The sequence below is a fragment of the Haematobia irritans genome, chromosome 3, assembly GCF_050003625.1.
Source record: "Haematobia irritans isolate KBUSLIRL chromosome 3, ASM5000362v1, whole genome shotgun sequence".
NCBI lineage: Eukaryota > Metazoa > Arthropoda > Insecta > Diptera > Muscidae > Haematobia > Haematobia irritans.
Genome location: NC_134399.1, coordinates 140,421,433 through 140,448,096, shown reverse-complemented (window position 1 = coordinate 140,448,096; position 26,664 = coordinate 140,421,433). Strand labels below are relative to the sequence as shown.

At 33.1% G+C, this 26,664-nt stretch overlaps 1 protein-coding gene across 5 annotated transcripts in view; it reads right to left on the bottom strand.

The window, feature by feature from the left end:
- Positions 1-26,664, bottom strand: part of LOC142228290 (frequenin-2) — a 236,324-nt gene that overhangs the window by 30,113 nt on the left and 179,547 nt on the right. The gene's annotated exons all lie outside the window — the stretch shown is intronic.

Here is a 26,664-nt window from a genome sequence, read left to right as displayed (position 1 = left end):
GCGAATGAGTCTTCTTAGAATCATTATACCCTGCGCCACACTGTGGAACAGTGTATTATAAGTTAGTGCATATGTTTGCAATACCAAAAGGAGACGAGATAGACACATGGTGTCTTTGGCAAAAATGCTCAGGGTGGGCTCCTGAGTCGATATAGCCATGTCCGTTTGTCCGTGAACACATTTTTGTAATCTAGGTCGCAGTTTTAGTCCAATCGACTTCAAATTTCACACAGGTATGTGTTTTGGATCAGAATAGAACCCTATTGATTTTGGAAGAAATCGGTTCAGATTTAGATATAGCTCTCATATATATTTCGCCCGATATGGTCTTATATGGCCCCAGAAGCCAGAGTTTTACTCTAATTTACTTAAAATTTTGCACAAGAAGAACAATTAGTACTATAGTCAAGGTTGCCAAATTTTATTGAAATCGGTTCAGATTTAGATATAGCTCCCATATATAGCTTTCGCCCGATATGGACTAATACGGTCCCAGAAGCCAGAGTTTTACCCCAATTTGATTGAAATTTTGCACTAGGAATACAATTAGTAGTATTGTCAAGTGTGCCAAATTTTATTGAAATCGGTACAGATTTAAATATAGCTCCCATATATAGCTTTCGCCCGATTTACACTCATATGACCCCAGAGGCCAATTTTTAACTCCGCTTTAGTTGAAATTTTGCACAGGGAGTAGAATTAGCATTATAGCTATGCGTGCCAAATTTGGTTGAAATCGGTTCAGATTTCTATATAGCTTCCATATATATGCTTTTCCGATTTGGGAAAAAATGACCAAAATACCCACATTTTCCTTATAAAATCGCCGCTGCTAAGTCGAAAATTTGTAAAAGTGACTCAAATTTTCCTTTATTTCTAATACATATCTATCGACCGATAAATCATCGGTCGATAGATCGTTTAGTATACCATCGTTTAGTATACCGATCGTCTTAGAATTAAATTCTGAGTCGATTTAGCGATGTCCGTCTTTCTGTTCATGTATTTTTGTGCGCAAAGTACAGTTTGGTTCAGATTTAGATATAGCTGTCATATATATTTATCCCCGATCTGGTCATAATTGGCGTGTTTATTAACCGATTTTTTTTTTTCAAATTCCGTACATCCCAATATTTGATGAGTCGAAAAACTTGAAAAATATCAGCCAAATCGGTTCAGAATTAGATATAGCTCCCATATATATCTTTCGTCCGATTTAGACTCACATGACCACAGAGGCCAAAGTTTACTAACAATTTTCGTCGAGCAGTAATGATATTCTACCAATGTTTTGTAAATTTGATTTAAGTCGGTTCAGATAGCTCCCATATATATCTTTCGTCCGATTTGCACTTATATCGCCTCAAAAGCCAGAGTTTTGCCCTGACTTGCTTCAAATTTTGCACCAGGAGTATGTTTAATCGGTTCAAATTTAGATATAGCTCCCATATATATCTTTCATCCGATTTGCACTTCTATGGCCTCAAAAGCCAGTGTTTTGCTCTGATTTGCTTTAAATTTTGCACAAGAGGTACGTTTTATAGTATCGTTAATTGTGCCAAATTTGGTTGAAATCGGTTCAGATTTAGATACAGCTCCCATGTATGTGTACGCCAGAGTTGGGGAAATATGGTAGAATGTTTCATATTTTAATCCCATTTTTAATGGAATTTTCCTCCAATTGACTTAATAGTTTCTACAGAGAATATACTTAATTCGCTATTTAAGTGTGTCAAGTGTGATCTAATTTGGTTGAGATTTAAATAAATCCTCAATATAGTTGTTCTTTCGGTTTATACAAATATGGCCAAAATACCCACATTTTACACAAAATTCTGTGATGATTTCCCAATATCGTAATCATATCCTACACACTGTAATGACAGACTTTCCCCAGAATGGTATAAGGCTCCGACTTGTGGAAATATCGCCCCACTTGGCCAAATAATATATCATAACCCACAATATACCACATATCTTCAAATCGGTTAAGATGTTGATATTTGAATATGGGAATATAGACCTTCATAATACCTCCAAACAAATTTGAAGGAGTTGAGATGGTAACACAACTTTTGGTGTACATAGTAAAGTCGGGTCCCGCCCGACTTTAGACTTTACTTACTTATTTTTTAATGAAAACTATACGAGGGTAAGTTAATAGAGAATGTTCCGTAAAAAAATAATTTTTTGTGTATGAAAAAGTTCAAATGATATTCCAAATGTTTGTAATGCAACCATGAAAATACCACCACAATCACCAACCATCCCCCTTACCAACAACAACAACATCTACACTACGACATCAGCAACAACTAAATCTTTCTTTGAATTTGTAATTTCTTGAATAAGTAAACAAATTTAAGATTTAACCACAAACTTTGTGCTGCTAATGTCTACGACAGTGCTAGCAACGATGTTGTGGCATCAGGTCGTTGTCGTTGTGGTTGTCCTCGAGAAGTGTTTGCTCAAGTATTTTTGGTAGCTTAAATCTCAATAAGTGTAATTTTTCATCTAACACAAAGACAATTGTTTGCGATTTCTAGTCCTTCAGGTTCTCTTTGGGGGTATTTACAAAATCAAAGAGCCAACCAGAATAACAACAGCAACCTCAATTTATGATTTGAATACCAAATTCAGAGATTTCATCAAGGACTCATCATAAGAAGTGAGCTCAATGAAAGCTACGACTAATGTTCAAATGTTTAAATACTAAAATCAAATACAATGATGGGGTTGCATGCCAAGGATATTGTTGCGAGGAAAATGATATCTAAGCGAAAAGTACAATTTATGGCACATCACTAAATAGTTTGAATTAACATAGAATATATTAAATTTATATGAAATATTTAAATTTTTATATGATTCCCTACAAAGAGTTTATCAAGTTTGTTAACCTGATTATTCTCTATATTTTTATACCCACCACTGTAGAATGGTGATGGGGGTATAATAAGTTTGTGATTTTGTTTTTAACACATCGAAATATCGATTTCCGTCTATATAAAGTATACATTCTTTATCAGGGAGAAATGGTAAGACGATATAAGCATGTCCGTCTGTCTGTTGTAATCACGCTACAATCTTCAATTATGGCGCTATCGTCCAGGTCCAGGTTTTGATATAGCTCCCATATAAACCGATCCCCCGATTTGGGGTATTGGGATTCTAAAAACCGTAGTTTTCATCCAATTTGCCAGAAATTGGAAATCTAGAGTTATCATAGGACTACAAATAGGTGTGCCGAAAATGGTGTGTATCGGTCCATGTTTTGGTAAATCCCCCATATAGACTGATCTCCCGAGTTTACTTCTTGGGCTTCTACACACCGCAATTTTTATCCGATTTACCTGAAATTGTAAATCTAGAGGTATTTTTGGACTACAAATAGGTGTGTCGAAAATTGTGTGTATCGGTCCATATTTTAGTATAGCCCCCATATAGATCGATCGCCCGATTTTACTTCTTGGGCTTCTAGAAACCGTGGTTTTTATCCGATTTGTCTTAAATTGGAAATCTAAAAGTATTTTAGGACCGCAAAGAGGAGTGTCGAAAATGGTGTATATCGGTCTGTACAATTGTGGGATATCTGCAGAAGTGGACTGTAAGTATATTTGAAAACTCCCACAATCGTAAAAAATATATGGTAATTTTCAAAGTAATAAAGAAAAAGGCAAGATGGTTTCGTTTGAATATGGCATACAAAATTATTTTATTGATGAGGTTTCAGCTCCTTACCTCTTGAGTTGCTGTAGCACAAGTGAAGCTTCATTAACTCAAGCCATCTTTAGAGATACAATTCAGCGAAATTCAATTAGAAAGTTGGTTAAAATGGTGGTCCTTTATCCGATTGAGTGAAAGCTTTTACTTCATAGTTAAGTCAATTGGATAAAGGGTTGCCATATATAAATAAATTCAAATTAATCATTAGATACTTTTAAAGTGAAAACGTTAAGTATAGAATTGTTGTTGAACTAGCTTGAACAAGGTCCATGTTTTGGCATAGCCCCCATATAGATAAATCTCCCGATTTGGGGCTCTTGGGCTTCTAAAACCCGTAGTTTTCATCCAATTTGCCAGAAATTGGAAATCTAGAGTTATCTTAGCCCTTTCACTATCGATGTCCACTTAGGAGGACATACGAAAACGACACCAAACTCTATTTTTCCACTTAGTTTTGATTTATTTCTCTATGTTATTTTAAAGTAGAAGCTTTAATCTAAAGAAGCTATAAATATTTTCCATATTGGTGAGCACTAAAATGCATTTTTATAAACTTATTTAGCAATGAACGAAAAATACGAAATGTTGAGTCCATATTTCTACTGTAAGTCTCTAGTAAATGGATATTCATACAAAAATTATAGCTAATATTTTTTCAGGTACTTTTATGTATTTTTTTCTCACACTTCGAAAGATATTATCGGCCAAACAGCGTTTATTTTTGTAAGGCCATTTGGTCACAATTCAAAACTCAAATTTTCAGTACAAACTCATATAGCTCTTGAAGTAATTGAGGTAGGTTCAAAATTAGAATTTTTGCTCTAACTGCTGTTAGTACAAGTATAAACAGAAGAAAAATTAAAGTTTTTAACAGTAGGTTTATTTCGGTAGTGAAAAGGTTAAGACTACAAATAGGTGTGCCGAAAATTGTATGTATCGGTCCATGTTTTGGTATAGCCCCCATATGGATCGATCTCCCCAGTTTACTTCTTGGGCTTCTAGATACCGCAATTTTTATCCGATTTGCCTGAAATTGTAAATCTAGAGGTATTTTGTATCTATTAGAAGGTGTGCATAATATGGTGCGGATCGGTTCAATGTTTAGTTTAGTCTCCCTATCTCCCGATTTGCCTTCTTGAGCGTTTAAACATCCCAACTTTTATCCGATCTGCCTGAAATTCAAAATCTAGAGAAATTTTGATTTCATAAACAAGTGTCCCGAATATGGTGTATATGGGTCCACGGTTTTGTGTAGCCCCCATATAGGCCGATATCCCGATTTGACTTCTTGGGCTTCTAGATACCGCATTTTTTATCCGATCTATCTGAAATTCAAAATCTGGAGATATTTTGGGTCTACGCATAAGTACGCTGAATATGGTGTGAATCGGTTCATGTTTTGGTATTTACCTCATATAGACCGATCTCCAGATTCGACGCTGCCATGTGTAAATTTTCCATGTTGGTATATATATGTTTGCTTGGCAGAGTATCTTTCATCAAATCCACCTGAAATTCGATAGATGTATTTTCAAGTAACCTGAGGAAGAGTTTTCTACGGAAACAATTACATTTTTTCATTCATGGTAGTGGGTATTTAGGATTCGACCCGGCCGAACTTAATTCCGTATATACTTGTTATATTACATGTTAGCCTGATACCGAAACAGGCAATTGACGTCCAAATGGATTATATCTAATTATACAATTATTTTTCGAGCTTTATGGACAGATATAGATTAAGGAACATGGTTAATAGAGCCATTGAAAAGAAAACGCCAGATACCAATCTATACACGCCTGGACTGTACTTGTTTATACCTATAATGGTGATAAATGTATAATAAGTTTGTCTTTCCGTTTGTAACAGATCGAAGTATCCATTTGCCACTATATTTTTTTTATCAAAGAGAATAAATTCTAAGACTATGTAACCATAACCGTATTTCCGTATGTCCGTATATTTTAATCACGATATTGCCTTCAATAATCGCGTTATCGTCCAGAAATTTAGCACACATTCGATTTTTGTCTTTACGCAGGTCGAGTTCGAAAATCGCTCAAGGCCCTCATATAAACCGAGTAAGAATTAATAAAATGGTACAATTTATTTAAATTTTGTCAAAATAAATGCTAAATCCAGAACAAGTAAAGAAAGTCTAAAATCGGGCATTGTCGACTATATTATACCTTGCACCACTTTGTAGATCCAAATATTCGATACCATATTAAATCCGTCAATGTGTTGGCTGCTATATATAGAGGTGTTTGTCCCAAATACATACATTTAAATCTGACTTGATGTAGATAACATTTTTTAGACTTCTACAAAATCTATAGACTTAAAATTTAATTCGACTAATGTCCTGGGGTAGAACACATATGGGAAACATTTAAACCTGAAGCAATTTTTAGGCAACTCCGCAAAATTGTATTTATGATTTATCGGTCGATAAATACGCATTAAAATTATAGGAAAACTGCTAAGTTTTCGACTTAGCAGTGGCGATTTTATATGGAAAATGATGGTGTTTTTACCGAAATCAGAAAAACATATATATGTGAGCTATATCTAAATCTGAACCGACTCCAACCAAAATTAGCATGTTATCGAAAGTGTTAATTCAACAAATTATAAATGAATCATAAATATAAATAAAATAAATCAGAGTGCAAAGTATCACGTAAATCAGGGTAAAACTTTGGTCTCTGTGGTTATATGAGTGTAAATTGGGCGAAAGATATATGTGGGAGCTATATCTAAGTTTGAACCAATTTCAACTACTTAACGACTGATTTGCCAAATTTACAGGAAATCAGTTTGAAATTTTGGCTTCTGGGGCCATATTAATAGAAATATATATGTATATGGGAGCTGTATCTAAAACCCTTTTCGACGCAAAATACATACTTGCGCCAAATTTGAAATCGATTGGGTTAAAACATGCTATCGACTTCAAACTTGGCACAAGTAGTTTTTATCGATGTAGGTCGGATGGTATTGCAAATGGGCCATATCGGTCCACACTAGCCCCCATATAAACGGACCCCCAAATTTGGTTTGAGGAGCCCATAAAAGTAGCATATTTCATCCGATCTGGCTGAAATTTGGTACATGGAGTATATAGTCTCTAGAATATGGTTTCTTACAACAATGCGAAAATTGGTCCATATCGGTCCATAATTATATATAGCCCCCATATAAACCGATCCCCTGATTTGTCCTCCGAAACCACTTGGAGAAGTAAAATTCATCCGATCCGGTTGATATTTTGAACGTGGTGTTAATATGTGGTCTCTAACAAACACGCAAAAATTGGTCTATATCGGTTCTAATTATATAGCCCCCATATAAACCGGTCCCAAGATTTTGTTTGCGGATCCTCTAAGAGAAGCAAATTTCATCCGATCCGGCTGAAATTTGGTACATGGCATTATTATATGGTCTCTAACAACCATGCGAAAATTGGTCCATATCAGTCCATAATTATATAGCCCCCATATAAACCGATCCCTTGATTTGTCCTCCAGAGCTTCTTGGAGGAGTAAAATTCATCCGATCCGGTTGATATTTTGAACGTGGTGTTAGTATGTGGTCTCTAACAAACACGCAAAAATTGGTCTATATCGGTTCTAATTATATATAGCCCCCATATAAACCGATCCCCAGATTTGGTTTGCAGATCCTCTAAGAGAAGCAAATTTCATCCGATCCGGCTGAAATTTGGTCCATGGTATTAATATATGGTCTCTAACAACCGTGCAAGAATTGGTCCATATAGGTTCATAATTATATATAGCCCCCATATAAACCGATCCCCAGATTTGATATCCGGAGCCTCTTGCAGGAGCAAAATTCATCCGATCCGGTTGAAATTTTGTACGTGGTGTTAATATATGGTTTCTAACAACCATGCAAGAATTAGTCCATATCGGTCCATAATTATATATAGCCCCCATATAAACCGATCCCCAGATTTGGTTTGCGGATCCTCTAAGAGAAGCAAATTTCATCCGATCCGACTGAAATCTGGTACATGGTATAAGTATATGGTCTCTAACAACCATGCAAGAATTGGTCCATATAGGTTCATAATTATATATAGCCCCCATATAAGCCGATCCTTAGATTTGATCTCCGGAGCCTCTTGGAAAAGCAATATTCATCCGATCCGGTTGAAATTTGCAACGTGGTGTTAGTATATGGCCGCTAATAACCATGTCAAAGTTCGTCCATATCGGTCAATAATTATATATAGCCGATCTTCAATCACACAAAAATTGGTCCATATCGGGCCAAAAATAATCTACCAAAATTTTATTTCTATAGAAAATTTTGTAAAAATTTTATTTCCATAGAAAATTTTGTCAAAATTTTATTTCTATAGAAAATTTTGTCAAATTTTATTTCTATAGAAAATTTTTTCAAAATTTTATTTCTATAGAAAATTTTGTCAAAATTTTAATTCTATAGAAAATTTTGCCAAATTTTATTTCGATCGAACATTTTGGCAAAATTTTAATTCTATTGAAAATTTTGTCAAAATTTTATTTCTATACAATTTTTTTTCAAAATTTTATTTCTATAGAAAATTTTGATAAAATTTTATTCTTATAGAAAATTTTGTCTAAATTTTACTTCTATAGAAAATGTTGTCAAAATTTTTTTTTCTATAGAAAATTTTGTCAAACTTAATTATATAATTATTTAATCGCATTTTTTAGTTAGGAAGTTTTAAGATACCTTGCCATCGGCAAGTGTTACCGCAACCCAAGTAATTCGATTCTGGATGACAGTCTTCAGTAGATGTTTCTACGCAATCCATGGTGGAGGGTAGATAAGCTTCGTCCTTTTTTTTTTTTGCTATGTTAAGGACACCAATTCATTATATAATATCCAAGAAATCACACTTTACCTTCTTCTGGAAAACAAACACTTAGGGCGTTTCCTTTAAATATTAAATTTCCTTTTTGTTGTTATATGACCATAGCATTAAAGACCAAAAACCCTTAAGGAAAAATTCGAAAACGGCAAAAACTTTCTTCACTTCCGTTGCTAAGTGAAAAGTTTTTTTTTTTTTGGCACTTTCATCACCACCAAAATAAATAAAAATAGCCCCATTGAAAGTCCTCAATCGATAAAAGCTTTCGAAATTCTTGGTGTTTGAGTTTGGGTTCATTTACTGGTATTTTGAGTTTTGTAACACCAATTAAACAGACACTTACCGTACACCACAAATAAAGGAAAGCGAAAGGTGTTTCATTTATCTTTCTTTTCAATACTGATAAAATTTCAATTAACATTAATTAACTGTAACCATCTTAGCTGGTTGGCATTTATGTTCTCCCTTTAGTACCACCAACTAGGGTGGTAAGATAAATTCAATGTCTTGCCTCATCAATGGCCACAAATTTGGTGTACATCTCCGAAGAATTTATTAAGGATAAAATACGCGAATCGAAATTCCACAACAAATTTTAAAGTCTCTGTAATTTTACATTCCTAAATATTAAGAAGTAAATAAGGCCGTTAGTTCGGCCAGGCCGAATCTTATATACCACCATAGATTGCGTACAAAGTTCTAATAAAGAGTGTCATCCACATTCGAATTGATTTGCTTGTGGCAACAGTTGCCGATGTCAAGGTATATTAAACATTACCTTTTTAATTAAATTTTAGTCCATGTAATAAATGCCTATATAACATAATAGATAATTTATAGTTTCCGTCAATAATTTTAAATCTGGGAAAAAATTTCTTCCCAACGGTTTATGTACCTTAAGGATCAGTTCCATATTTCTATAGAAAATGTTGCCACAATTTTATTCCTACAGAAATAAAATCTACCAAAACATCAAGAATTCTACCAATCTACCAAACAGTAAAAAATCTACCTTTTTGGTAGAACTCTTACAACTGTGATAGAATCCCCCACATTCATTCGATTTTACTAAAATTAAATTAAATATTAAATTTAGCAATAAGTGTCAAATTTAAACCCCCTTTGCACACACAAACAAATTAGATAATTTATATCGATCCATTTTTGATAGCCTCCACAATAGAACTAGAAATTATTGGTATTAAAATGAGATTTAATTATATTATCCGGAGTCGGAGTGGAGGTTGATGAAAAATGCCCTGGTTAGAGAGCATATGCAAAGATATCATACCAAATTCTAACCGGATCGGAGGGAACTTTCTCTTCCGCAAGGATCGAAGGGCAAATCTGGGGATCGTTTATATGGGGTCTATACAAAGAATGTTTTTATACCCTTCACCATTAGATTCTTTTTTTTCTGATTCAATCACGAAATTAATTGATCCAATTATTTTTATACCCTCCATCATAGGATGGGGGTATATTAACTTTGTCATTTCGTTTGTAACACATCGAAATATTGCTCTAAGACCCCATAAAGTATATATATTCTGGGTCGTGGTGAAATTCTGAGTCGATCTAAGCATGTCCGTCCGTCCGTCTGTTGAAATCACGGTAACTTCCGAACGAAACAAGCTATCGACTTGAAACTTGGCACAAGTAGTTGTTATCGATGTAGGTCGGATGGTATTGAAAATGGGCCATATCGGTCCACTTTTACGTATAGCCCCCATATAAAGGGACCCTCAGATTTGGCTTGTGGAGCCATGGTGTTGGTATATGGTCTATAACAACCATGGACAAATTGGTCCACATCGGTCCATATTTATATATAGACCCCATATAAACCGATCTCCAGATTTGGCTTGCGAAGCCTCAAAGAGGAGCAAATTGCATCCGATCCGGCTGAAATTTGGTACATGGTATTGGTATATGGTCTCTAACAACCATGCAAAAATTGGTCCACATCGGTCCATAATTATATATGGCGCCCATATAAACCGATCCCAAGATGTGGGTTGCGGAGCCTCAAAGAGAAGCAAATTTCATCCGATCCGCCTGAAATTTGGTACATGATATTGGTATATGGTCTCTAACAACCATGCAAAAATTGGTCCACATCTGTTCATAATTATATATAGCCCCCATATAAACCGATCCGCAGATTTGGCTTGCGAAGTCTCCAAGAGAAGCAAATTTCATCCAATCCGGTTGTAATTTGGAACATGGTGTTAGTATATGATCTTTAACAACCGTGCCAGAATTGGTCCATATCGGTCCATAATTATATATAGCCCCCATATAAAACATTCTCCAGATTTGACCTCCGGAGCCTCTTGGAGGAGCAAAATTCATCCGATCCGGTTCAAATTAGGCACGTGGTGTTAGTATATGGTCGCTAACAACCATACCAAAATTGGTCCAATCACACAAAAATTGGTCCATATCGGTTCATAATCATGGTTGCCACTAGAGCCAAAAATAATCTACCAAAATTTTATTTCTATAGGAAATTTTGTCAAAATTTTATTTCTAGAGAAAATTGTGTTAAAATTTTATTCGGTTCATAATAAAATTTTCATCATTGTCAAAATTTTATTTCTATAGAAAATTTTATCAAAATTTTATTTCTATAGAAAATTTTGTTCAAATTTTATTCGGTTCATAATCATGGTTGCCACTCGAGCCAAAAATAACCTACCAAGATTTTATTTCCATAGAAAATTTTGTCAAAAGTTTATTTCTATAAAAATTTGGTGAAAATTTTATTTCTGTAGAAAATTTTGTTAAAATTTTATTTCTGTAGAAAATTTTGTCAACATTTTATGTCTACTTTGTCAAACTGAATTATATACGTATTGGATCGATCTTTTTTGATTTAATATATACCACATATGGACTTACATACAATTTAGAAGATGGTGTTAGGAGGTTTTAAGATACCTTGCCATCGGCAAGCGTTACCGCAACTTAAGTAATTCGATTGTGGATGGCAGTGTTTAGATGAAGTTTCTACGCAATCCATGATGGAGGGTACATAAGCTTCGGCCTGGCCGAACTTACGGCCGTATATACTTGTTTTAATTGAAACGTCTTCAATTACAGAAATGATAATATCAATTAAAAATGAATTGAACATCAATTAAAGAAATAATTGATCCAATTAAAAGATTAATTGATACTATTACTATTATGAATAATTTTTATTTCAATTAAATTTTTTTTCAATCAATTAATTTTTTAATTGAATATTTGGGATGCCAAGCCACCGAAAATAATGAAAAAAATGCGCACAGAAGCAAATATTGCTGTCGTTGAGGCCCGTGTCGAAGAAAATGGTAATTTATGAATTCGTCGTTCTTTGCAAGAAGATGGACTTTGTCGATCGCCCTCATGGAAAATTTTGCTTAAGAATTTGGTTTTGGAATTCATAAATCGGTTTATTAATCAATTAGACATTGCAGCTGCAATATTATTTCGAATAATGTTATTGGCCTCCGAGGAATGATATTGGCCTCCGCGTTTGACCCCACTCGATTATTTTTTGGAGGGATACCTGAAGTCATTGGTTTACGTGGATAAACTAGCAACGATTGACACTTTGGGAAAACAATATTCAACTTGTGTTTGCTGAATAGTTGAGTTAAATAGTTGAGAACGTGGTCGAAAATTGGATCTCCAGAATGATCTTTGTGCAAAATATTCGTGGTGGCTATATGCCCAAAAAAATTAAATGATAAGAAATTATGTAACAAATATAATTTTTTTTTGTCATTTCATAATTTGACATGTGTTTTATTTAAATTTCAAATCAGCAAGCTCTTAGAAAAACACCCTTTGTAGTTATGGACCGAAATGGACCAGTTTTTGTATAGTGGTTAGAGAGTATCTGTAAACAACAAATACCAAATTTCAACTGGATTAGATGAAATCTGTTCTTCCAAGAGGCTCCAGAGGTTAAATCTGGGGATCATTTTATATTTTTGCACAATTGTTGGAGGGTAAATATTTACATCACGTGCCAAATTTCTATCGGTTCGGATTAGCTTTCCCCTTCCAGAAGGCTTCATAAGGTAAAAAATTAGGATCGGTATATATGGGAGCTATGTACAATTATGGACAGACCAATTTGGTTGTTGGTGGGCGAATTTCTACCAGCTCGGGTGAAATATGTACCACTAAGGGGCTCCGGAAGACATATCTGGGGATTGGTTTATATGGGGACTATAACTAAAAGTGGTCCGATATGGCCCATTTCCAGCACTATCTGACCTACATCAATAACAAAAACTTGTACCAAGTTTTAAGTGGAAAACTTGTTTCGTTCGGAAGGCAGAGTATTTTCTGCGGACGGGCATCGTTATATCGACTCAGAATTTCTCCACGACCCAGAATATACGTACTTTATGGGGTCTGAGACCAATATTTCGATGTGATACACATGGAATGATAACATTAGTATACTATGGTGTAGGGTATAAAAACGACAATAAAAATATATAATAATTACAAAAAGTTTTAAGTTAAAGATTTCTTCCATATACAGACACAGAAAGTCTCTTCGTTAAAAGGATTGTAGCTCTCGTTGATACGATATAGAGATCTTCCCACACATTTCCTTTTGGGAGTATTTTAGATTCCTTGCATTTAAAACAAACTTTTGTTAAATAACTCCAGGCACTAGAACACATACATCATTACACACACAATACACAAATGCACACACACTCATACCAATATAATACGTTTGCGAATTTGCTATGTAAACTTGTGTGTCCTTTCTTTCAATTCTTCACTGCTACATCCTTTGGCCCTTCTTGGCAATTAATTAGCATTAGCTTTCTGTCATTTCACCACTGCTACCACTACGGTTTCTGACTGGCAGCTGGCAGCTGGCATTTGGCTGTGGTTGTACTTCAAGCCGTTTTTGTGTCAATTGCTAGGATACGAGGACAAGGTGAAGAATTTTTTCACGATTTAATTGGAAAAAAATAGGAAAGGAAAAGCCTTTTTTGTAAAATATCATGAAGAGGGACTATACCTTGAAAGGTATATTCCAAAGTTGTTTCCGGTTATTTCTTTTTAATTTTTCCAAGTGTTGACTCTTTATCCCACCCTCGTATTTCCTCATCTACTTGCAAGGCTATACCAAAATGTCAACTTGATACCTTTGCATTTGCTTGTTATTTAAGCATCATTTACAGGGGGTATTTGTACTTGCTAATGGCCTCTTTTTCACAGTCAAGACTTGTCAACATATTTTATACTTTCAAGCCATAAATTTAAGATTATTTATTTTTTTTTTGTAAATGCAAACAAACTTTGTTGAAGATATGCAAAGTAAACATTTTGGACAATTTTTAATTCTTTTTGCAAATGTGTTGATGTTGCAATATTTTATGATCTTATCATCTCAAGTATGAATTTTATGGTCTAACCCTATACCGAAAAAGATAATATAAACATTTTATTGTCTATTCTATTCAAATGGAAATAATTCACATTTTATATCATTTCTTAATTGAGAATACCGTAGGTTCGTTATATGTTATATGCATAAAAAGTCAAGTTGCCAATATAGCTTCCCAGCCAAAAAGCAGAAAATATTCCACAAACCTTTATGTGAAGTACATTTTATTACACCTTAAATACGCACTGTATCTTTTAAGATGCAACCAGAAAAATATTTTACATTTTAAATTTTGACTGAATTCTACGAAATCAAAGTTGTTGCATCTACAACATCGCAGTTTTAAAAAAATATATTTTTCCGGAAATTCTATAATACTTCTATGTAATCTAAAGCCAAAATTGAAAATCGAATTTTGCCCGAAAATTCAAAAACTAACAAGGGGGAAGAAAAATAATATTTACCAGAGATAAAAGTACTCTTGGTAAAAAATCTGTGTATATCTGGTGGCTGTATCTACATTTGAACTAATTTCAACAAAATTTGGAATGCATTGTAATAATGTAAATTATCCTCCCTGTGCTAAGTTTCACGTACATCGGAGTGAAAATTTGGTCTCTGAGGTCATATGAGCGAAAGATATATATGGGATCAGATTTTTTACTAAATTTGGCATGATAATTTTACTCTCTGCCCTCAAAACACTTGAACCCTCTGTTTCACTAAAACCATTTTACCTTTATTTTAGTTCATGAAATTATTATGTTTGGAAATAAAATCTTGACAAAATTTTCTATAAAATTAAATTATGACAATATTTTTCACAAAAATTCCATTTTTACAAAATTTCCTATAGGAATACAATTTTTATATTATTTTTCACAGATAAAATTTTGACAATATTTTTCACAGAAATAAAATTTTTACAAAATTTTTCTATAGAAATAACATTTTGACAAAATTTTCTAAAGAAATAAAATTTCTCACAAAATTTTCTATTGAAATAGAATTTTGACAAAATTTTCTATTAGGTTAGGTTAGGTGGCAGCCCGATGTAGCAGGCTCACTTAGATTATTCAGTCCATTGTGATACCACATTGGTGAATTTCTCTTTTATCACTGAGTGCTGCCCGATTCCATGTTAAGCTCAATGACAAGGGACCTCCTTTTTATAGCCGAGTCCGAACGGCGTTCCACATTGCAGTGAAACCACTTAGAGAAGCTTTGAAACCCTCAGAAATGTCACCAGCATTACTGAGGTGGGATAATCAACCGCTGAAAAACTTTTTGGTGTTCGGTCGAAGCAGGAATCGAACCCACGACCTTGTGTATGCAAGGCGGGCATGCTAACCATTGCACCACAGTTGCTCCCAAATTTTCTATTGAAATATAATTTTGACAAAATTTTCTATTGAAATATAATTTTGACAAAATTTTCTAATGAAATAAAATTTTGACAAAATTTTCTATTGAAATAAAATTTTGATAAAATGTTCTATAGGAAAATAATGTTGACAAAATGTTCTATAGAAATAAAATTTTGAAAAAAATTTCTATAGAAATAAAATTTTGACAAAATTCTCTATAGAAATAAAATTTTGACAAAATTTTCTAATGAAATAAAATGTTGACAAAATTTTCTATTGAAATAAAATTTTGATAAAATGTTCTATAGGAAAAAAATTTTGACAAAATGTTCTATAGAAATAACATTTTGAAAAAAAATTCTATAGAAATAAAATTTTGTTTTCTTTTATTGCAGCTTAAAACCATACATTGACTAAACTACAAGTGTAGCTTAACCAACAGAGGAAAAGAATGTTTGTCAAATTTATTTGGGCAAAGCCCTATAGACTGCAAGATGGTTGGATGGACGCACGTTTCGGAATTACCACATTCCTCATCAGCATCCTCTACTTGCAGCAAAACTATCAAGTGTGGTTTTTGTTGGGTTTAATGAACTGCCTGAATTTATTCTGATAATTGGTTGATAGTTTTGCTGCAAGTAGAGGATGCTGATGAGGAATGTGGTATTTCCGAAACGTGCGTCCATCCAACCATCTTGCAGTCTATAGGGCTTTGCCCAAATAAATTTGACAAACATTCTTTTCCTCTGTTGGTTAAGCTACACTTGTAGTTTAGTCAATGTATGGTTTTAAGCTGCAATAAAAGACAACAACAATGCTTAAAGAACAAAACCAACAATAACAAAACAAAACAAATGGAAAAAGAAGAGGAGGCACGCTCAAAATAAACCCAGCCATGTGAATTCAAATCGATGATTGACAGTGGCATAGGAAAAGAGATATGTTTGTTTCGAATTTATTTCGGCATAAGCCGGCTATCAATGTAAAACCTTTTTTCGGAGGGTTCAAGTGTGGTTTTTGTTGGGTTTAATAAACTGCCTGAATTTATTCTGATAATTGGTTGATAGTTTTGCTGCAAGTAGAGGATGCTGATGAGGAATGTGGTAATTCCGAAACGTGCGTCCATCCAACCATCTTGCAGTCTATAGGGCTTTGCCCAAATATATTTGACAAACATTCTTTTCCTCTGTTGGTTAAGCTACACTTGTAGTTTAGTCAATGTATGGTTTTAAGCTGCAATAAAAGACAACAACAATGCTTAAAGAACAAAACCAACAATAACAAAACAAATGAGAAATAAAATTTTGATAAAATTTTCTATAGAAATAAAATTTTTACAACATTTTCTGTAGTAATAAAACCTTGACAAAATTTTCTTCAGAAATAAAATTTTGACAAAATTTTCTATAGATATAAAATTTTGACAAAATTCCCTCTAGAAATAAAATTTTGAAAAAATTTCTTCTAGAAATACAATTTTACAAAATTTTCTATAGAAATAAAATTTTGACAAAATTCCCTCTAGACATAAAATTTCGATAAAATTTTCTACAAAAATAAAATTTTGACAAAATTTTCTACAAAAATAAAATTTTCTATAGAAATAAAATTTTGCCAAAATTTTCTATAAAAATAAAATTTTGACAATTTCCTCTAGAAATAAAATTGTGACAAATTTCCTCTCGAAATAAAAATTTGACAAAATTTCCTCTAAAATACAATTTTGACAAAATTTTCTATAAAAATACAACATTGACATTTTTTTTTAGAAATAAAATTTCGACAAAATTCTCTATAAAAATGAAATGTTGACAACATTTTCTATAGAGATCAAATTTTGAAAAAAGTTTCAGTAGAAATAAAATTTATATAGAAATTTTCTATATGAAAATAAAATTTCGAAAAAATTTTCTATAGAAATAAAATTTTGACAAAATTTTCTATAGAAATAAATTTTGCCAAAATTGTCTTTATAAATATAATTTTGACAAAATTTGTTATAGAAATAACATTTTTACAAAATTTCGTCTAGAAATAAAATTTTGACAAAATTTCCTCTAAAATACAATTTTGACAAAATTTTCCATAAAAATAAAACGTTTACAAAATTTTTTTAGAAAAAAAATTTCGACAAAATTCCCTATAGAAATAAAATGTTGACAAAATTTTCTATAGAGATAAAATTTACAAAAGATTTTCTTTATATGAACATTCTATAATTCTATAATTTCTAATCCACTTGGATACAAATAATTGTGTACAGAAGAATGGAAAGACAGCTTAGTTGTAGCTTGCCAACAACTATTGCTGATTTTCGAAATGACAACCCTAACTGAAAACAGATAAGAATATGGCGTCAATAAAAATAAAACGTTGACAAAATTTTTTTAGAAATAAAATTTCGACAAAATTCCCTATAGAAATAAAATGTTGACAAAATTTTCTATAGAGATAAAATTTAAAAAAAAATCAGTAGAAATAAAATTTCTGGAGAAATTTTTCTATATGAAGATAAAATTTTCACAAAATTTTCTATAAAAATAAAATTTTGTCAAAATTCCCTCTAGAAATAAAAATTCTATAAAATTTTCTATAAAAACAAAACTTTGATAAAATTTTCTACAAAAATAAAATTTTGACAAAATTTTTTATAGAAATAAAATTTTTATAAAATTTTTTACAGAAATAAAATTTTGACAAAATTTTCTACAGAAATACCATTTTGACAAAATTTTCTATGGAAATAAAATTTTGGCAAAATTTTCTATGAAAATAAAACCTTGACAAAATTTTCTATAAAAAAAAATTTTGACAAAATTTTCTATAAAAATAAAATCTTGGCAAAATTTTCTATTAAAATAAAATTTTGACAAAATTTTCCATAGAAAGTAAATTTTGACAAAATTTACTCTAGAAATAAAATTTTGATAAAAATTTCTGTAGATATAAAATTTTCACAAAACTTTCTATAAAAACCAAGTTTTTGACAAAATTTTCTATAGAAATAAAATTGTAACAAAATGTTCTACAGAAATAAAATTTTGACAAAAATTTCTGAAAAAATAAAATTTTGACAAAATTTTCTAGAGAGATAAAGTTTTGACAAATCTTTCCAGAGAGATAAAATGTTGACAAAATAAATTTTTAAAAATTTTGTGCAGACAAAAAATTATAACAATAAAATTGTGACTAAATTTTCTATAAAGTCAATATTAAAATAAAATAATAGAACATAAACATTTTTTTTATAATAACCCCAAAAATTTGATCAAACACTGCAAAATAAGATTGGTAGTTTATTGGTAAAATTTTCTTAAAATTTTGCTAGATTACTTTTGGCCCGTGGCAAACGTGGTCACATTACGATCTTTCAATATCTTTTGGCGCACAGCATCAATGGTTTCCGGAACAACAACTGATTTTGGACGACCTTCATAAAATTCGTCTTGGACCTTCATGAAATGTCAAGTTTTACGAGAGAGTTGTCAGTTGGCAGATCGCAACGCTAGGGTTGAAAAATACCGCCAAATAAATGGCAACCCTCGTATTTTATTCAAATTTATTATACATAAATTCATAGATAAAGTTCGTTTTAAAGAGAAACGCAAACCAAAAACCGCATATCTTACTTCTTATCCGGCATGCCAGCCTTGCAAACACAAGGTCGTGGGTTCGATTCCTGCTTCAACCGAACACCAAAAAAGTTTTTCAGCGGTGGATTATCACACCTGAGTAATGCTGGTGACATTTCTGAGAGTTTAAAAGCTTCTATAAGTGGTTTCACTGCAATGTGGAACGCCGTTCGGACTCGGCTATAAAAAGTAGGTCCCTTGTCATCGAGCTTAACATGGAATCGGGCAGCACTCAGTGATAAGACAGAAGTTCACCAATGTGGTATGACAATGGACTGAATAGTCTAAGTGAGCCTGATACATCGGGCTGCCACCTAACCTACTTCTTGTCCGTCATATGCCATAGAGACTATTGCATTTACACAGTATTACCACAATACCAATGTGAAAATTACAAAATCTTCAAATAGTAAATCGATAAATCGCATTATAACTGTTGAGAGGTTTTCTCCCGCTCTTTTCAATTGTAGTGGAACTGTTGCTGTATTCATTCATCTCAAATGGCAAACTAAAAGTCGCAACCACAGTCTAGCAGACATGATAAGACATTTATCAGAAATGCCAATACAGATTGCTTTTATAAATCCCAAAGTACACGCAGAGAAGGAATATGATCACCTCAAACATGTTTCAAGAGCAAAATGTTATTTTTGTATGGTAACCATGTAACATGTTTGTCACTAAAATGTTATTTTCTCGTCAAATATAACCTGCTTGCCGAAATCAGATACATGCTTTTCGAGAAAATAACATGGTTGCGAAAACCATGTTACATGGTCATCACCCAAAAATAACATTTTGCTCTTAAAACATGTTTGAGGTGATCATATTCCTTCTCTGGGTGTAGTTATGAACTCGTATCCCATTGTTTCTAGTGCTGCATCAGCTCTTTTTCCACTTGTTTTCTTTTTTGGTTGCTATAGAATATCAAATTACTTGTGACGTACTGGGATTTTAGTTTTGGCATAAAGAAAATTGGACAACATAAAATAGAATGGAATATTGATGTCTTCTCTTTGCTGGATAGACAAACAAGGAATATTGGCTAGGGTTATATGGAAAGTTATGTGTGTTTAGGAATGACATCAAAGATAGAAAATATTTTTAAATATTTCGTTGCACATTGCGGGTACTTTTATCCTACACTATAATGCAATCTGATTTGATTCTCCGTTTTTTTTTTGGAGACACTTTTTTGGTATGACTAGATATACAAAGATTTTCTTTAATATGGACATCTATTCTATAATTTCTTATCCACTTGAATAAATAGAATTGTATACATAATAATGGAAAGACAACCCTAACTGAAAACAGATAAGATATGGCGTCAATATTTGCAATAAAACAAGACATGGTTACTGTGCAGTCTATCTGTCATAGAAATATTTAACGTATGGCGTGAATAAAGTTTTTTTTGCGTGCATCAGGATTTATGAGCATTATAGAAGAAATGAAATTGTTGTGACAAAAGAAGGAATTGTAACAAATTTTTGATATAGATGGGGTGTTTGAAGCTGATTCGAACATATATTGAAGGATAATGCTTCACCGGTTTTGTACACGCAAAAACACTATCCTTGGCTCCTAGACCAAATGTTAAACCAACGAAGTTAACATATAAGACCCAAATTTAAATTGGATTTAACCCAACAGTTTTTTTTACAATTTTTTATTTTTTATTATTTTGGGGAATTATTAAACACAGTCTTTAGTACAACTTTATACGCAATCCGTGATGGAGGGTACATAAGATTCGAAATTTACTTGTTTGGAATTAAACCTACTTTTGAATTTATCATCCGTAGGTTTAGTTCATAAAATTTCAATAGAAAACAAAAACAACCTTCTTTGGTGTCGGGTAAATTTCTTAGAATATTTTTAAAATAGACTAAAATAAAATATTTAGTTTTATTTTTTTTAATTATCAGAAGTTTTTTAAAACCTTAAACCGCATAGTGGTCAGGGTATAATAAGTTTGATCGGCCAAAAAATGTGCCTACCAGAAATATTGATTTTAGACCCCATAAAATATATACCGATCGACTCAGAATCACCTCCTGAGTCGATCTAGCGCTTGGTGTCCGTCCGTCTGTTTGTCCATGTATTTGTTGTTCACAGGATTCCGGTCGCAATTATTAACCGATTTTGATGAAATTTGGTACAGGGAGTTGTTTTGGCACAAGGACGAACGGTATTGAATTTGGAAGAAATCGGATCAAATTTAGATATAGCTCCCATATATATGTATCGCCCGATTTCGATAAATGGGGTAACGTTGCATTTTTTTACTAACCGATCATCGTCAAATTTAGCACAAAATAATCTTCTGCATTACCCTTTAAGTCTGCAAAATTTCATCGAGATCGGTTCAGATTTAGCTATAGCTCCTATATATATGTACCACCCGATTTTTCTAAATTTGGCCATAAAACCCTTATTTATCAACCGATCTTACTCAAATTTGGCTAAATGTAGTCTTCTATAGCACTTACTATATGTCCAAAAAATCATCGAAATCGGTTCAGATTTTGATATAGCTTCCATACAAATGTATACACCGATTTTCCCAAATTTGGCCATAGAACCCTTATTTATTAACCGATCTTACTAAAAGTTGGCTAGATCCAGTCCTCTTTAGTACTAACTATATGCATTAGCGTAGCTAGACAATTTTCCTAGGGGGGGCTATAGCCCCCCTAGCTAAAAATTTATAGACTGAACTTATAGGTTCAATTAATGTTTTATTTCATAAAATTGAATAAAAAATTAGACATCAAAATAACTCGACAATTAATTTATAATGAAGCAACTAAAAGTAGTTCCACACTTCTCCCAGCAAAAAAATTTTGAGTTGTTCTAAAGGCACAACTTTAAAAGCACTTCCAAAAATGTCCTCAATTATTTTAACTACACAGGAAGTTGTTTTACTTCATTTTTTCATATTTTAATGTGTAATTCTTTTTTGTCTTTCAAATAGTTTTAAAAAAGAGTAAGAATAAATAAATTGGTACAAATTATTCAAATTTTGCCATAAAACTGCTAAATCCATTATAGAAAAATCGATAATTTTGGAAATTATTCGAGGAAAAACGTTTCAAACAAGCGTCAGAATGCAATAAAAATCACAAAAACAATAAAAAATTATTTATTTGGGAAAATATCACAAAATTTTTTAATTCACATTCAAAACACTGAATTCTGATCTCACCTTAAGAAGTGATGCAAATTCAAATTCAACGGCTGTTGAAACGGTGGACATTTGTCCTATGAAAAGCTCATATTACATTAATTGCTTCTCCGCCAATTTTGCACCACTTCTAGACCCAAAAAAAAACATTTTCACTACTTTTTTGGCGACGCTTTTTCGCAGCATTATTAGATATTAATTTATGAAAGAATAGTTTTAATATCAATTACTATTTTTTTAATTAAATTGACTAAACCAAATCACTCAAATGGTCAACCACAGCTTTATTTCATAAATATCTGACTTCAAACATTGCCATCGACAACTACTACCACAACCCAAGTAATTCGATTGTTCATGAAATTCTTTAGCGGAACTTTGTGCGATTGTATATACTTGTTTAAATGTTATAAAAATTAAAAAAACTATTGACATTTATTGAAAAATGGAAAATCATAAACAGAGTTTCAAATTCTGGGGGGGGGGCTAAAATTTTTCTGGGGGGGGTCTAAGCCCCCTCCCCAGAGGCATTCCTACACTTATGACTATATGTGCAAAACTTCATCGAAATCGGTTCAGATTTAGATATAGCTCCCATATATGTATCGCCCGATTTTGAAAAATTCGCCCTTATAACCTTATGTTTGACCATACAGGCCTCATTTCTTAACTGATCTTCCTCAAATTTTGGTTTATGCAAATTGGTTCAGATTTACATATAGTTTCCATATATATGCATAGCTCGATTTTCCCAAAATTTGGCCATAGTACTCTTATATATTAACCAATGTTACTCAAGTTTCAAATTTTGATGTACTGGCCGATCGTATTTATACATACCTTTAACTCTTACATAACAATATTGCTCGATTTTTACAAATTTGGATTTAAAGGGTGATACGTTCAAAATTTGGTCAATAAAAACTTGACGTATTTCTTTCAATTTTGCATTTTAAAAACCTGAACACCCCTCATTTTGAAGGTGTGTGTGTGTAGAATATTGCTCCTATTTTGATTTTGGAATTCACTCTTCAGTTGTCAAAATGCCGTCCACGTAAGAAGAGCAGCGTACAAAATTTTGCTCGCACATCGCGAAAATCCGAGCTACTCGCACGCCAAGCTGGCAAAATCGCTAAAAGTTGCCAAATCAACCGTTACAAATGTAATTAAAGTGTTTGGGGAACGTTTGTCGACAGCCGGGAAGTCTGGATCGGGGGAAATCGAAAACCGGAACCCGCTGAGACGACAAAGAGAGTTGCCGGTAGTTTCAAGCGAAACCATAACCTCTCTCTCCGAGATGCCGCAAATAAGCTGGGTGTATCGTCTACAACCGTGCATCGAGCCAAAAAACGAGCCGGGCTATCGACTTACAAGAAGGTAGTGACTCCAAATCGCAAACAAAATACGACGGCCAAAGCGCGATCCCGGAGGTTGTACACGACGATGCTGACGAAGTTTGACTGCGTGGTAATGGACGACGAAACCAACGTCAAAGCCGACTACAAGCAGCTTCCGGGACAGGAGTTTTATACGGCAAAAGGAAGGGGAAAGGTAGCAGATATTTTCAAGCACATAAAACTGTTAAAGTTCGCAAAGAAATATCTGGTTTGGCAAGCCATCTGTACCTGTGGCTTGAAAAGCAGCATTTTCATAGCTTCCGGGACTGTCAACCAAGAAATTTACGTGAAAGAGTGTTTGAATAAACGTCTGCTGCCTTTCTTGAAGAAACACGGTTGTTCCGTAATGTTTTGGCCGGATTTGGCATCTTGCTATTACGGTAAAAAGGCCATGGAGTGGTACGCCGCCACCAACGTTCAGGTGGTCCCCAAGGACAAGAACCATCCCAACACGTCAGAGCTCCGCCCAATTGAGAAATACTGGGCTATTGTCAAGCGAAACCTAAAGAAGATCAAAAAACTGCTAAGGACGAGCAGCAGTTCAAGGCAAACTGGCTTTCTGCGGCGAAGAAGGTGGACAAGGTGACTGTACAAAATCTGATGGCAGGTGTCAAGCGTGAGGCCCGGCAATTCGGATTTGGAAAAGCGAAAGCCTAACCGAATTTTTTTACTAATTGAACTTGAATTTTATACTAATTGAACTTGAAAAAGAAATTTAATTTGATTTTTTAAATAAACGATTTCATCGATTTACACGCGTTTTCCCTTGACCAAATTTTGACCGTATCACCCTTTATTCATGTTTTATTGCATATTCATGTTTTAAGATAATAAAGTACTTACAACCATTTTTGTTTTGTAAAATTTGTTTAAATTTAACGAAATATATTGTATTGAAAATTGTTTGGGAATGTATGGGAAAGTAGGGAACTTTTTTTTGTCGTTGTAGGGTAAACCGAACATTTTCCCTGGCAACACTGACCATGAGCTATAGTCAGAGCACCCATAAACATGTTCCCCTTAATTTTCTTAAATATGCAACTGCGGTTTATCTCCCAGACCTACATCAATGTTACCCCCACAAATGCTTATGCTTACTAATTCAGCAAGTATGGTTTAGGGTATGATATTGTCGGCCCCGCCCGACTTTCTACTTTACTTACTTGTTTGGAATTAAACCTACTTTTACGGTCCTTGAATTTATCATCCATAGGTTTAGTTCATAAAATTTCAATAGAAAACAAAAACAACCTTCTTTGATGTAAATTTCTTAGAATATTTTTAAAATAGACTAAAATAAAATATTTAATTTTTTTAATTAACAGAAGTTTTTTTAGTCAGTTTAACAGACTCTCTTTTTTGTGTAGAAGAAATAAATTTTTGCTGTACCTAATCAAAGGGCATAATATATCATATTGATTTCCACTGTACCGCATTTGCATCCTTGTCGCGTTAATTAACCTTTTCTTTGTGTGCAAACTAAGTCATATATTATGCATCATTAAAATTTAATATTCTTACCGTATCTCTTAAAGAGTTTTTCGTTTTTCTATTTCCATCGCTCTCCTATCTTTATATAGCTCCACTTAGCCCAAAATCTAATTATAATCGAATTTTGTTTTGGAGGTCGTTAAGCTAAACTAGTTAGGTTTGATAAACTTGTGCCATACATATTAAGAGCATCACATGCTCTATTTCACCCAGACACTGGCAGCATGTGTGACCTTTGTAATAATGTCATAAACAGTGTGGTTCGAGTATGAAATCTCCTTTTAGGTTTAACCAAAGAGATTGAACAAAAGTTATCTATCCCAACAGTGACAAACGAGTCAAATGAACTTTTGTTATGAGAGGGAGAGACAAAGCGATAGAGAGAGCTCTATTAACTCATTAGGATACCCCTTTATAAAGTATATCACGCGTATTTGCTTTTATATCCCATCATGTATATGAGTCATTACACGTTGCAAGGGTAGGTGGAAATTTAAATTATTCACAGAAAAGTTACTTTTTTACCATCTAAGAATCGTACCAGGTTATTCTTATATGGCCACCATGTAGACTTGACTATAAAAAGGTGGACCCTCAAAATTGAGCTAATTACATTAGTTTACACTGAAAATTTACATTTGATGAGAGGTGACTTTTTTATGAATTTTCATCTGCCGAATCTGTGATAAGTTAACTTAATTTCTCGCTCAAGATATGATTTGTCTAGTGGAAAAAGGACGAAAAACTAAAAATAATTGGATAGCTCAAAAACTGTTCCATAAAAAAATGTTTAACCTTCATTTTCGAATTCAGAAGATGAAAATACATAAGTCACGCCTCATCATCTGTACACCAAAAAAATTTTGTAACTAGGTTATGGAACCAGGCGGCTTTGGCAGTATTGGAAAAATTCCCTGAAAGTTAAGAACGCACTGGATTTGCTTATTTATTCGTATGTTTATATCTAAGATCGGGTAAACTCTCGGCACACCCGATTTACTTGAAATTTTTGGAGAACGTAAAAGGTGATCACCAAGTGAAATACCATACCTTAGATATCTGGTCTGGGTGGGAGACCTTCCACATTTTCTTCTTTGATTTATATGAAATTTATAGAGGGTGTGCAATTAATATGGGCTATTTTCGAAAATTTTGATATTTGGACGAGAATATCCCTTTTGCCCGACATAGAAAAAATGGCTTCGGTTCTTGGATTTGCTTGAAATTGTCAGGGAAGCTTTTTCGATATTCATTTAAGAAGAAGAACCTCCCATTTGGCCAACATTTTTTACATACATAAAAAAAATAAAATTCTCCAATTTACTTGAAATTTACCGTGGACCAGGGGAGATTTATAAAGTTAATAGGGGTACCTGATTTTTTGATATTTGAACGGAAAGGTGGACATCCAAATACGGTTGGGATAGAATGATTCGCCCATTTTTTTTTTTTAATTTTCAAAGACTTAAGGGCTTTTTCGATTCTGGAGAAATATCCTATGTTACCTATCTGATTTTTTCGATATTTAGCTGGGATGGGTTCTTCTCCTTTAAAAAAAGAGCAAAAGC